The 14,606-nt window shown below is 59.8% G+C and overlaps 2 non-coding genes and 1 pseudogene across 2 annotated transcripts; 2 read left to right on the forward strand and 1 right to left on the reverse strand.

The window, feature by feature from the left end:
- Nucleotides 1–13,581, reverse strand: part of LOC142598829 (scavenger receptor cysteine-rich type 1 protein M130-like) — a 351,168-nt pseudogene extending 337,587 nt beyond the window's left edge.
- Nucleotides 3,937–4,010, forward strand: TRNAF-GAA (transfer RNA phenylalanine (anticodon GAA)). The gene has a single exon. It is a non-coding gene; the product is annotated as a tRNA-Phe (tRNA).
- On the forward strand, nucleotides 5,203–5,274 carry TRNAA-CGC (transfer RNA alanine (anticodon CGC)). Its single transcript has one exon. It is a non-coding gene; the product is annotated as a tRNA-Ala (tRNA).
- Nucleotides 13,582–14,606: the final 1,025 nt, after the last annotated feature.

Here is a 14,606-nt window from a genome sequence, read left to right on the forward strand (position 1 = left end):
GTCCAAGACCTGTGCAAGGGTTTGCACGCTTTGATGGAAAATCTCTGAGAATGCCCACCTCCTTCCTGAGCATCAGCTGAGGGCCAGAGGGGCAAGGAGGAGATCCTTGGCCACCCACAGTGACCCCAGAGGTTTAGGGCACCTGAATGTGCCTTGTGCAATATGTTCCTGAGCTGATCAGAGCGAGGAGTGCCCCAGGTCTCTCTCTCTCCAGTGTACTCACTAAAGCTCCTGTCACTATAAAGCTAAGACACACCCACATCCCTGCACTGAAGACTTGTATTTCTGAGCTCACATTTTCATGCCATTCGTGCCACTCGAGTGCCATGCCAGGTGCCTGGGTGCCAAACACAACTCCACTCAGTGGGCAAACACAGCGCCGAACCTCCAGGAAAGCCCAGAGCTGGTGTGGGGCAGACACCCCAGGGCCTCCCAAAGGGGTCTGGTGACCTGAGTGACAACACCACAACACAGATGCAGGATCCAGGTCATCTGCACCCCGGGTGATGTGAGGCTGGGAGGTAGATCACACCAGGGTGCCCTCCCTTGCACCTGTGTTCACAGCCCTTGACTGTTCTCTTGCTGTACCTCTGTTCATCTGCTTGATGCTGAGAAGAGGGAAGTTGATAAGAACAGAATCATAGAGTCATGGAATGTTTTTGGTTGGAACAAAATCTCTAAAGATCATCTAGTTCCAAACCTCCTGTCATGTGCAGAGACACCCTCCACCAGACCAGGTTGCTCAAAGCCCCGTCCAACCTGGCATTGAACACTTCCACGGATGGGACATCCACAGCTTCTCTGGGCAACCTCTGCCAATGTCTCACCACCCTCACCAGATAAAATGTCTTCCTTAAGATCAATCTAAACCTACCCTCTTCCAGTTTAAAAGTGTTGCCTCTTGTCCTATCACTACAGGCCCTGGTAAAAAGTCTCCCTCTTCCCATAAGCGTGCTCTGTATACTGTATGCCTGCAATAAGGTCTTCTGTCGCAAATCCTGATCCAGAGTCCTGCCCACTGCACCAATTTGTCACAGATGGGTGATTTAGATCAATCAAAGAACCACCTCCAGAAGTATCCGCAAAAGCGGTTTTATTGCAACTTAACAAAGTTGGATGGCAAGGATCACTCTATTCCTTACTGCACAGAGGATATAACAATGATTCACAGTTACCAAAACAGAATCAAAGTCACCAATACAAAATCTTAGTGCACTGTTGTGAGGCTCTGATAACAAATGAATGTCACAAACACCCTTCTTGACATGGACAGGGATGGGCTGATGATGGCCAGGGAGTGTTGAACAAGAACGGAGCCTGTGGAGGCAGGATAATGTCTTGTGAGACCACTCCTCTATTCCTGAAACACGTAAACAATGACCATCTGTGCTCTGTGCACCATGTGCCTGTGACAGATCACCGCTCGCTTGGTCAGCCCTGAAGGGGGGGGGGCAGTGAGTCCCCTGGACCCCCACAACCCATCGACTCATTTCTAGAACATTTCTGAACATTCCTGAGCACATACTGCGCCTGCTCAGTGATGACAGGCCCCGCCTATGGGGCGGGCACATCAAGTTATAAGAAGTGGAAACATAAGTTTTCGGCACGCGCCCACCACCTGAAGACTACAACTACGAGCGGAGAACATCGCTGGATCCAAGGGTGGTGATATCTTTTCTTTCTCTCTCTCTCTCTCTTTTCTTTCTCTTTCTTTTCCGCTCTATCACTCTCTTTGTAACCTAATTTTTGGCACATTAGGGTAATATTGTCACACATTTTGCTAAATGCTTACCTTTCATAGTTCTGCTAAATTTTGAGTTATGACCTTTGCCAAGCCTCTATCTTTTGTAGTTCCACTGAATTTTAAGTAAATTTATAGTTGGTTTGAACCGCTGAAGTAATTGTCGTTACTTCTCATTACCGCGCAGAGAATTAAAAAGTTAACCTCACCCTCACCCCCTGAGTGGGACGGGACAACTGTTACACAAGGTTAAGCACAATATCAGTCACTTAGCAAAGATCTGCAGTGGGTAAGAGGTCTCAGCCTCAAGGAGTAACCTCGAGAGGTGTCCCAGCTCAAGGAGAGATCACCACAGGGAGAGCTCCATGAAGATACCCTTAGGCTGCCATATTTATGGAATAAAGTGGTTGGCTTGTAGTCAACTTCCATGTGATGGGAAAGGTATGCATGAGACTCCTTGTACCCACAACTTTGTTCCTTGACAAATGAGTCTTGGAGGAACCACCTGTTATTCATGTCTTAATCACGTGATGGGTATTCCTGTTTCCAAGCCCATATACATCAATGCTCACCGTGTCCCTCTGCTCCTGTTTTCAGAGAACAGACTGCAACTAGAGAAGTTGTTGGCCAGGTTACACCTGGGCCTTTACCTCCTTTGGACCCTGAACCAAACTACCGCTGGTTTGGTCAGGCAGTCGAGTGGATCCGTCACAGGGACTCAGCTTCCTCCCATACCTGCCACAAACCCACAGGTGGTGGGAGTCCTCTTGCCTCAGTTCACGTGTGTGCACACAATACAGTCCTCCAAAGAGTGGAAGAAATCACATGTCCTTCCTGTCTTCAAGAAGGGCAAGAAGAAAGACCCAGGGAACTACAGGCCAGTCAGCCTCACCGCTCTCCCTGGGAAGGAGATAGAGCAGCTAATCCTGGAAACATTCTTCCAGGCACATTGTACTGGTTTTGGCTGGGATGGAGGTAATTTTCTTCACGGCAGCCCCCATGGTGCTGTGATTGGGATTTGTCACCAAAACAGAGTTGCCAACACACCGATGTTGTAGCTATTGCTGAACCATGTTTGCACAGCACCAAGGCCTTCTCTGTTCTCTCTCTTCCTCCCCAGCGAGTCAATTGTATTTGTGGATGAGGGAAGAGCAGGGGATGTCATTCAGCCAGACAAAGATTTACACTGTGTATTGGTGGTGGTGTCCAGGGTTTGGCAGCAGGGGGCTGCAGGGGTGTCCTCTGTGAGAAGACACCAGGGGCTGCCTCCCTGCCAGACAGAGCTGGCTCCAGCAGGCTCCAGGCAGATCCACCAGTGCACAAAAACAAGCCCATCAGTGAAGCTGGTAGGACCTTTACAAAAGTGTTTTTAAGAAAGGACACAACTGCCAGAATGGGAGAGAAGTAAGGTAGAAAATATGTGAGAAGCAGCCCTGCAAACACCAAGGTTGGTGAAGAGGGAGGGGGAAGAGGTGCTCCAGGCACAAGAACAGATAGTCTTCTGCAGCCCATGGAAAATATCGGAGTACGCCAGGTATTTCCCTGCGGCCCATGGAGAAGACCATGGTGGGGAAAGTAAGCCCTGCAGTCCGTGGAGGACCCAACACTGAAGACTTTGGACAATTCCTGAGAGAATGCTGGATGGAGGACAGCCCATGCTGGAGCAGGTTTGTCTTGAAGGACTGTAGCCCATAGGAGGGACCCCATGGGAAAAGTCTTTGAGGGAAGGAGCAGCAGAGAGGAACTGTTATGGACTGACCACAACCCCCATTCCCCATCCCTCTGCGCTGCTCAGCGGGCAGGAGATAGAGGAGGTGGGAATGAAGGAGTGAGTGAAGTGGAGCCAGGGACAAAAGTGTGGGGGGAGGCCTTCCATGGGGAAGGAGATAAGGTCTTCCACCAGCCCCACGCTTCTTCCACCCTCAGCCTTTGCAGTTGCACATGCCTGGTCTGCCCATTTCCCTTCACCACTGTCACATTTGTACAAGGCCCACAGACATCTTGGCATGCCCAGTGTAAGCTGGCCTCCACCAAACCTGGAGCCCACCTGGCCTTGGGGTCAGGGAGGAGCCAGGTCCCCTCTGCTCGGGGCTGGGCACAGCTTTCCCCTGGGAACCTCCCTGAGGAGCACTCCTCCTGGGTGCCAGACTGTGGCCTGGCACGAGTGGCACGGGGACCAGGGCTGCTGGGGCAGGGCTGAAGTAGCTCAGCTGGGAGAGCGTTAAGACTGAAGATCTAAAGGTCCCTGGTTCAACCCCGGGCTTCAGCAATCGTTTTCTCCCTTAGGTTTTTGCAGAGTCGCCTGGCTTCCTCCAGCCTGCCCCAGCCCTGCTTGCTCCTTCACCTCTTGCCAGAGCACTGTCCCAGCTCTGTAGCTGCAGACCTGCAGCTCAGAAGGAGCCTTCCTCCAGCACCACGAGTCCCCAGCCTCCCCCTGGGCAGGACTCTCCATTCAGTGCTCCTCTGGGGTGGTCTCCAGCTCTCCCTGCTTCCCTGCTGCACAGGGATCAAGGTCTCTCCACTGCACGGTCTCTGCAAAGACCCTGTCTCTCTCCTCTTTGTCATTCTCCATGGTGCACAGACTGCTCCTCTCCTCACACCCCCCTTTCACCTGGTTCTCAGTTCCCAGACCAGAGACCACTGTCCCCCGCCACTCCCAGGCAGAGGCACTCCCTGGAGCTGAGGCCTGAATGGCAGCATCCTTCCTCTGGAGGTCTGTCGCAGCGAGACCTCTGATGTGCCCAGGACAGCTGACCAAGCCGTGCTGAGGATCACCCACTGCAGTGCATGGGCGTCATGTGTAGTCACACGCTGGCCTGAGCAGAGTTTCTTGCCCCCTTTGACCCACCTGCTGCAAGGACTGATGAAACACCTCTGTGCTCCTCTCTGGGCATCAGCCCCAGGGAGAGGGAAGCCTGCCCTTCACCCCACCTCCAGGGATGCTGGCGGGGATGGGGGTGCAGGGGGAGGCCTGCTACCTGGATGAGGGGGTGAGAGGTTTCTGTCCCCATGTCCCCCCACCGCACACCCTGGGGTGCCATCAGAACCTGGGGACACCTCACCCCAGGGAGGGTGTTTCCCTCACCCTGTTCCTCTGCTCCTCCTGTGGAGCTGGGGACAGATGGGAGACAGACGGGTGTTGCCCTGGGTGGCAGAGGAGGCTCAGGGGTTTTCTCCTCTCCATCAAGCCCAGAGTGGGTCAGAGCGTGGGAGCAGCGCCTGCAGCAAGAGCCTCCTTCTGCCCCATTGCCCTGCTGAGACGTGGAAGGGGCAATGCTCTGCAGTGCATCCCTGTGCCAGGATCAGGCCCCCGTGGAGAGGCCGTCCTGACTTCCCCCATCTCAGGAGGCTTCAAATGCTGTTTTCTGCAGAGGGTCCCCTGGCACCCAGGGGACGACAGGGCTGTGCTTGTCATAGACGTGTCATGGCAGGAGAGTGTCTGTCCTGCTGGCAGGCGTGAAGGGGATGTAGCTCAGTGGCAGAGCGTCCGCCCCGCATGTGGGAGGTCCTGGGTTCGATCCCCGGCATCTCCAAGGGTGCTTTTTCCCTGAGTCCCCAGCCTCAGGCGGGTACAGGCTGGAGCTGGAGCACTGGTCCTCTCCAGGCACTGTGGGCCTGCCCTGCCCACCCAGGGCCTGTCTGTGGGGTGAGGAGGGCTGTGTGCGCTGCCTCTGCTGAGCCACCTCCCAGAGGTGCTGGACCTGAGCTCAGGTGGAGATCCCATCCCAGGTGGGAAACAAACCCCCTGTGCCAGCAGCTAGGGGTGTCTGAGCTGGACCAGCCTGGACAGGCCTGTGGGACTCCCAGCTGGTGGAATGACATTTCGTACCCTGTCCCTGTCTCCAGGTCTTTTTCCCTCTGCCATCACCACTGCCTTGAGCAGAGGAACCCAGAGCTGCTGAGGTCAGGCACAGCCCTGCAGAGGTGGGACTGCTGGGGCTGGTACCCACCTCTTGTTCCTGGGGCTTTGGTGTCTCCATCCAGCCCATGCCGGTGGGATCAGGGAGACACAGGCCTGTCCAAAACCATGAACAGGCAGCAAAGGCCAGGAGATGGTGCCTCAGCTGTTCCCCCACCAAAACCACCTGCAACCCAAGTGGGACATGAGACATGGCCTTCCACTGCAGGGTGCTCAGTGCCCCCCAGGAATGGTGGGCCCAAATTTAGAGAAACAAGGTATAAAAGTGAAGTACAGAAGAAGGGCGGTGGGGTGGGGATATCTTCTGAACACAGGATGCTTGGTGCCAGTATGGACACTGACCTGCGGACTCAAGCCGCCCCAGGTGGGGACCAGGGAGAAGAGCCCAGTGTCTGCCCCATGCCACCTCCCTGCCAGCTCTGCCCTCCCCCAGGGGTAATATTTCTCCCTTACTCTGGCACCTGGCACAGCTTTGCCTCCTCTCCTCCTCCTCCTCAGGGAGATGAGCCACAGAGCCCGGGTCTGCGTGAGGACCCGGCAGCACACCTGAGCAGAAAGAGCCCGTTGCAGGGGGTTTTGGGGCCTGAACAATCTGGCCCTGCAGGCTGGGTCTGTTCTTTGCAGCAATGTGGGATCATCACTGTACCCCAGATCTATGCTTGCTCCTGCAGCAGCTCCCCAGGACCTACACAAGGAGCCTGATGGTGATACCCCAACCTTCTGCACTGCTGCCCCACACTGGGCAGAGCACAGCTGGGGAAAGCCCTCAGAGGAGGAGAGTTTCAAGGGTGACACCCGCAAGGTGATCATCAGGGGTGACACACATGGACACTGCAAACACAGCCTTCATCCCCTGGAAACTCCCACCAGGGCAGGCTCCATCCCTGCATCTCCACAGGGAGAGATAGACGCCAGGGCTGGGGACTAAGGGGCTGGCTCCAGGGCCAGGGACTGCCAGCAGGAAAGCTCTAGGGACCAGGGCAGAGGGGTTTGTCAGTATGTGCTCCCACTCCCTCACCCACAGTGTCTCTAGAGGTAGAAGAGGTCCCAGCTGGGAATGACGCAACGCTGCCATTGGTGACGCCCTTAGTGACAGCTGCCTCCTCCCCTCTTCTGCTCTAGGGCCAGATCCTGCTGTTTGCAGTGCTACTCACCTGGGGCTGCTCCCCTGCAATGGACACCCAACACACCTTCTGGTCTGCAGCAGAGAAGCCCATCAGGGAAGAGGTTGACCAAGCACCAGCAGGACCAGGGAGGGCAGTTTGGGTTTCAGGTTTCTGCCCAAGTGTCAAACCCTTCTCCCTACCCAGCTCCTGCGTGAGTCATTTCTCTGCCCATGGGAGCTGGGGCAGATGAAAGCCCCAGCCCAGGGAGAGGGACCCTGGCTCAGCTCCCAGCACTGCCGGCTTTAGGGGAGGGACACAAAATACCCTCTGCCATGGAAATGTGCCCAAATTAGCAGCCTCCCAGACAGGACCTTCTCCAGAGCAGGGGCTGGATGATGGCTTTTAGCAGCAGCCCATGTCTCCTGGGGATCCCTTCTCCCTCCCCTGGCCTGTCTCTCCTCTGCCTCCCACAGCACTGAGGGAAAGGTCCCCCCATTGCTCCTGCTCTCATCCCCCCTGCACCTGCACACAGGTACTGCCCCCACACAAACCCTCCCTGACATCCCTGGGAGGCAGCAGGAGGGCAGGGCTGGGGGCTGGAGCGCAGCAGGACGAGGGGCTCCCAGGGCTGCCGTGGGGCCTTACAGTCCCTGCCCAGGAAGGAGGCAGCTCTGGGGAGCTACCAGCACTGCTCCAAGGTCTGTGAGGGCCCAAGGGAGCAGGAACAGCTCATGGAGACTGGGCACCTGGCAGAGCCAGGGAAGGGGCAATCCCAGCCCCGTGTGCCCCAGCAAGTGGCTCTGCACCCTGTGCCAGGACAGTGGGGAGCGGAGCTGCCTCCTAACCACTGTGGGAGGTGATCCACGGGACGTGAAACCCCCTGGGGCTGGATGGGGTGTTCAGGGCACCGCAGCCACCTTAGGGCTCGTTTCTGTGGGGCCAGAGCCCAGTGTCACCCCAACACAGCAACTCTGTCATGGCCTCTGTGCCATGGGACCAGTGTGGCCCAGGCAGGGCCTGGGGGAAAGAGCAGCTGGGGAACCCCAGGGTGAGGAGATGGGCGCTGCCTCTGGGGTGCATCTCGGGACCTTGCAGAGAGCCACTTTTGCTGGACACTCTGGCTGGCAGGATGGAAATGTCGCTGTCAGTGGGAATATTCCCCAGGGAACATGGGCTCTCGCAGCTCCACAGCCTGACCCTGAACCCACTGTCCCCAAGACGTGCCCCTTCCTCACCGCCATCTCCTTGTGCTCTGCTCCCCCCGATCAGCCTCAGGGAGACACCTCGACACCTGGGCAGGCAAGGACCAGCTCTGGGTCATACCCCCAAAGGCTTTTAAGAAGAACAAACGTGGAAGCAGGAGGTAAACACAGGAGAATAAAACCAGAGGCAATGCCCGGCTGTTTCTGCTGCCCGTGGGAAAAGGCAGACGGTTCCCTGGTGCTCACGGCTCTCCCAGCTGCACAGACCTCTCCTCCCTCCTGGCTGCACCCAGCTGCACGGCAGGGATGGGCTGTCCTGGCCCGGGGCCCAGGGACTGTTGTGCACTGAGCTTTGGTGTCACAGCCTTGGTGTCCTCAGGGGGATGTGCCAGAGACACCTCCTCAGCATCGTCATAGCCTGTGCTCTCCGGGGACAGGGACCAGGCATCTCCCTCAGCTCCAGGGGCCCCAGCACTTCTCTGCGAGCGCAGCTTTGCCCCTGCAGGCAGCAAGGCAGCCCATTGCACGTTCATCCCATGAGATATTCCTCCTGGTCTCTACATCACCTTCCCCCCTTCTCCTCACCACTCCTGAGATGGTCAGCTCCCTCTCCCACCCCCGGTCCCCCCAAGGAAAACGCTGGGGGTAGGTTCTCCTCTCCCAGCATTTTCAGCTCTCTGTATGGCAAGGATTCACCTGTCACAAGGCATAGCACCCCAGGAACTGGCAGCACTATCTTTCCCTCTCACCTCCAGGTGCATCCCTGGGCCCTGCTCCCTCCTCTGGGGCCCTGGGCATTTCCCAGTCTCCCTGACCAGAGGCAGGATCCTCCCCAGGGTCAGAAACCTCCCTGGCATCATCATAGCCATCCGCTGGGTCACCTCTGGGCACGACAGGCATGTCTGAAAGGAGAGGGGAGTTGGTGACAGTGAGAAGACACGTCCTGCAGAGCAGAGGATGGGAGGATGCTCAGAGACATGGGGCTCAGACACTGCTTTTTCACAGTGCCACAGGAGACCTCCGCCTGTGTCCTGCCCAACTCTAACAGTGACACAGCTGTCCATCCCAAGTCTGCAGGGAGGAGAGAGCCACCCCTTCCTGCTCCCCGTTACCTGGGGCTGACCCCGGACCATCATCCTCATCACTGTGCCCGGGCTGGGGCTGCACGTTGGTCAGGGACCCCTCTGAATAGGAGCCTGGAGAGAGGCGATGCAGGTGTTATGGGAGTGCGCTCTGCTGACCCAGCTTGGGCTCAGTGCTGCTGGGGACAGGGGACCCACCGAGCCAGGGCTGCGTGGGGAGGAGGGCTCAGGACTCAGCCTGCTCCCCTGGGACAAACCCCCTCTCACAGGGGCTCCCAGACCTGCCCCGGGACAGCCCCTTCCCTCACCCCTCAGGTGCCAGGTGGGATGCAGGGACAGGCAGAGAGGGGCTGTCCCCGGCTGGGATGGGCAGAGCTGGTGGGGAGGAAGCTCCTCTCCCACGCCCACCACCTGGCTGCTCTCCCCACACACCCCACAGCCCCACAGCTGCAGGGACCATGGGCCAGGGGGCTGCAGGGGGTCAGCCTCGGCTGGGGGCCAGGGCAAAGAGCCCTGCAGATGTGCCCCCCATGTGGGACCCACACCCACCTGAGCTGCTGAACCTCGCCTGCTTCTCCCACGCTGGGCTGTAACCGATCTCCTCGTACAGGGCCTCAGGGAAGGGCTCCCAAGCTCTCTCGGAGCCTGTGGACAGAGGCAGGGCTGGCTCAGGGACGGGCAGAGAGGGGACGGCATCATGCTCTGCTCCAGCAGCCCTCTTCCCCTGGGCCAGCCCAGGGCTGGCCCCACAGCACAGCCCCACTGCGCTGTCCTGTCACCGCTGACACTTCATCAGGAAGGGCAATGTCCCCATGGAGATGGTCAGGGGCGGTGACACCCTCACACCATCCCCTCAGAGATAGCCCTCGTGCCCCTCTGGGCCCTGGGCCACGTCCCTGGTGCTGAGCTTGGAGCAGCTCCTGCCTTTCCTCTGCCCCTGGAGCTGCCCCCTCCCTGCCCCATGGATCCATAGCACGGCCCCTGCCCTGCTGGGGGTAGGCAAGGGCTGGACAGAGGAACAGCCTGGGGGCCTGAGGCCACAGGGATGGACCCTGCTGTCCCATGCTTCTCCCAGCATCTCCCCTGCCCCACAGCCCCCTCCAGAGCTGCCCAGAGCACTGCCAGTGGCACAGCCTCATCTGTCTCCCCTCTGCTCCCATCTTCCCCAGCACAGCTCGGCTATTTCTCCCCTTGCCCCACCCCTAACTCCCCCAATTTCTGGACTCTCTCTACCCCTTGCTGCTGGTGGCCCACAGTCAGGCAGTCAATGAGGCGGTACATGGGGATGCAGGCAGCACACACTCTGGCCCCCCAGCTCTGCCTGTACCCCTCACTGACACCCCACAGCACCCCTGGCCTTGCCAGGAGGCATCTTCCCCCAGGACTGCGGGGGAAGGACCCACCTCTGCGCCCAGCCCTAGTGCTCCACACTTGCCCGGCCAGGAGGGCCAGGAGCAGGCAGAGAAGGGCTCCCAGGATGATGCAGATGATGATGGGCAACGAGACCCTCCCGCTGCCCGTTGGACGGCCCCGGGTGGGATCTGCATGGGCAGGAACATAGAAATAGCAGCAGCAGGCCTGGGAGAGGTGGGGGGCTGGGACAGCCCAGTCCTGACCCCCTTTACACTGGGGGTAAGGGACCCCAGCGGGGGAGTGATGGGGAAGCTCCCACTCTACTGGGTAATGACAGCCCTCCTGAAACCCTTCCCCCACCGTTAACCTCATGACACCTCTTGGGAGTTTCACACCCCGGCAAGGAGCCCCTTCCCTCTGGCTGTGGGTCACAGCCTGGCCCCGAGAAGACCCAGCGCTGACGGGGAGGACAGCTTACCTGCTCGGGGGGTTGGTGCTGCCGTCCTGGGTGCAGCTGCAGAGGAGGAGAAGGAGAGCTGGGCCGAGAGGCTGGGTGTGCAGGTACCAGGGAGCCTCCACTCTGGCACCCCGTGTGTGTGTGTGTGTGTGTGTGTGTGCACGTGTGCGGACATCCCTGACACATCCCACCCAAAGTGTCCCTCCTGTGGGGCTGGTCAGGGTGGCCAGGAAGGAGCCCAGGGCCATGGGCAGGACAGTGCAGGCAGCCCGGGAGATGCCCCTGGGGGCTGCAGGGCCCTGCAGGCAGAGGCTGGAGGACATCCAGCCCCACAGAAGCTGCTGCCCACTTGGCACCAGGCTCCCAGGCTCTGCACGGACAGCCTTGCTCTCAGGAGCTCTACAGCCATGCTGGGACCCAGCGGGGAAAACGCCTGCCCCAGCTCCTTCCCAATGCTCCTGTGAGGAGTCCCAGACCTGTCCCTCACCCGAGCAGTTCACAGCAGCGTCCTCCTTATGCCGGCAGGCACCGCTGTCCCCAGGCCGGGCCCAGCAGTCCTGCAGAGACGGCTCTGTCCCCCGGCACTCCACCTGCTCCAGCCAGATGGGGCCCGTCCCCTCCCCAAAGGCAGCCTCGCCCAGGGCAGACACTGCGGGGCCACAGCCCAGCTGCCTGCATGCCACCTCGGCATCCTGCATGTCCCAGGAGTCGTCGCACACCGTCCCCCAGGAGCCACGGTGCCACACCTCCACTCTGCCCGAGCACCCGTTCTCGCCTCCCATGGCACGAATCTTCTCCCTGTCTGGAGAAGGCAGAGACCTCTTAGGGCACGGGACAGCAGGCAGAGCCCTGCCAGCAGAGACAGGCATGCAGAGGAGCAGCTACCTGTGCAGCTCGTGGAGTTTGGGCACGTGGCCCCCAGGGCCGGGGGCGTTTCTGGCTGTCTCCCTGGAGAAGGAAATGCAGCGGTGAAGGGGCTGCTGCAGGGGGGTCGCGTGGCAGACAGCGGGGCTGAGTTCTGCTCACGCATCCCTGTGCAACCTCTCTCATGGCAGCAGCTGAACCCCGGTCACTCAGGGGACACACACGGCACACGGTGGGGGACCCTGACTGCTCAGCCCCAAAGGGAGCCTGGTTCACAGAGCAGCAGGAGGAGGGGACGCTCCTTGGAGCCCTGACAGGTCCCTTCTGAGACCTTACCTGGAGACACCTCTGCCTCCCCCAGGCACTGCTGGGAGCCCGGCTGGCAACTGCTGGTGACTGTGTGGGGCTCTGAGAGCTGAAGTCCCCTTTGTGCCACCAGCAGCAGCAGCAGCAGCAGGAGGGTCTGGCATGGGAAGGAAAAGCCCCTGTGGGCTCTGTCTCTGCCTTTGACAATGCCCAGCAGGGAGCAGGAGCTGGGGATGCTGGTGCCCGGGTGGCTCAGAGTTACCGTTGCAGGTGAGGTGGGTCTCATCTCGCAGGTCATCGCAGGACTCTGGGTCCCAGGGAGCAGAGGGACACTGCCAGAAGGAGCTGTTTCTCTCCCCACACTCCACACGATCCAGCCAGGTGGGGCCAGTCAGCCTGCCAGAGGTCGGGTATGGTTCCAAGGATTTTGCATCCCCGCAGCCCAGCTCCTTGCAGGCCAGCGACACCGTTTTGGGAGTCATTGAGTTGGAGCAAACGCTCCCCCATGTCCCGTTATAGAAAACTTGCAGGCGCCCGGAGCAGTTGGTGCTGTTCTCCAGCCTCAGGGCCACGAACTCTGGGAGGAAAGGCACCGAGGGGGAACAGGCTTGTTTGGAGCTGTTGGAGCAGGGGTACCTGTGCAGTCCCCAGGCCTTCACCCAGGCAAAGGCACAGCCAGCAAGTCCCCCCTGCAGCAATGGGCAGAGATAAGTCCCTGATGGACAGACATCCCTGCCCTCCCCACTAACCCTTGGGCCAACTGAGCTCCCCAGAGACAGTTGATGGGACTGAGGGGACCTGTGTGTGGGTGGGTGTCCCCAGGATGGGCTTGGACAGGGGCTCAGAGGCAGCCAGGGACAGACTCGAGCGTTGCCGGCTCTCCCATTGGCCCAGTCTCCCCAGGCCCTGGGCTCCCACCACAGCTCCCAGCACAGACCTGAGCAGACGACTCCTGCGTCCTCTTTGTGCCCGCAGTCGTGCTTCCCCCAGGACCCTGCCGGGCAGTCCCAGAGAGCAGCTTCGGCTCCGGAGCAGTTCACGCTCTCCAGCCAGATCTGCCCGGAGCCTTCCCCGAACTGAGCAGAGCCAACCGCCTCCACTGCCCCTCCACAGCCCAGCTGGTGGCAAACGACAGCGGCATCAGACAGGTCCCAGCCATCATCGCAGACGGTCCCCCAGCTGCCCCGGTAGTAGATCTCCACTCTCCCAGCACAGCGCCCGGACCCATTCACCAGCCGGACCTGCCGACTCCCTGCAGTGGAAAGAAACCCCGGCTACTGTCAGGGGCTGGTGCCCACCCAGCCCAGAGCCTGGGGGGCCCCGGCAGTGCCACTCACCCCAGCAAACGACCCCCACATCCTCTGCAATCCTTGCTGACAGCACGCTCTCGGGCAGCGAGGTGTTGCAGAGGGTTAGGTTGTCCTCATGCCCTGCACACCGCACCCCTCGCAGCCCCACGGGACCCGTCCCTCTCTCAGGCATTGGGGGGTTGTAGGCTGTCTCTGCCTCTCCGCACCGCAGCTGCCGGCACACCACGCTGGCCTCCTGCATGTCCCACTCGTCATCCAGGACTCTGCCCCACGTCCCGCGCTGGAAGATCTCCACTCGCCCGTCACACCGGCTCCCTCCACCCACCAGCCGCAGGGATGCAGAGCTGGCTGAGCCTGGGGAGAGCAGCCATGCCCCAGCCCGCAGCAGCACCAGAGAGACCAGGAACCTGAGGTGCCTCTCCAGGCTCTGGAAACCTCACGGTGCCCTGAAGCTCACCTGCCTGCCCCCAGCCCTCTGCAGTGAGCTTCAGGAGCAGGTTTCCACACCGTTGGTTTCCCAGTCCCTGAGCCTCCCAGGGCAAGAGACTCTCTTGGCTCTTTGTGGGGCAGAGCCACCCAGCACTTCCCTGCTGAGGCAGATGGGGCAGCTCCCAAAGGAGGGAGCAGCAGGTGGTGCAATGGCCTGGGGATGGGCAGCACCAGGACAAGCCTTGCCCAACCTCAGTACTGGCACTGGCAGTGCTGAGACACAGGCTACCCACGTGTCTCTGCCTCTCTGCACCCTTGGGGAATGGGGACTGATCAGAAGCCAGGGCAAAGCCCAGTCCTGCTCTGCAGCTCACACCCCTGCTCTGCTGCTGCTGCTGCTGCTGCTGCTGCTGGGGACAGGCAGGCAGCCCCTCTGGGTGTGGGATTGGGCTCTGTGGGACTCTCTGTGGGGCTGGTACAGGGCTGTCTGCAGCCAGAGGGATGGAGCTGAGCCCCACAGCCCTGTCCTGAGCCTGTCCCACAGCATGACAGCAGGGGACTCCAGGCTTGGTGGTGGCCCCAGGGCCTGAGCCCCTGCCCCAGAGGGGCAGAGATGTCTGACCCTGTTCCATCCTCATCTCTTCCACGTCAGAGCATTCAGTCTGAGCACATCAAGCTCTCCACATCACTTCTGGTGAAGCTGGGGTTTCTCCAGGCAGAAATTCACCCTGCTGCTGCCATGGAGTCCTTTGCTTTGGGCGGCCATGTCACAGCCAAGGGGAAAATGGAGTCAACACAGTGTTTTCCCAGCACTCACCTGAGCAAATGGCAGCAGCG

Source organism: Balearica regulorum, chromosome 31 (genome assembly GCF_011004875.1).
Source record: "Balearica regulorum gibbericeps isolate bBalReg1 chromosome 31, bBalReg1.pri, whole genome shotgun sequence".
Taxonomy (NCBI): Eukaryota; Metazoa; Chordata; class Aves; order Gruiformes; family Gruidae; genus Balearica; species Balearica regulorum.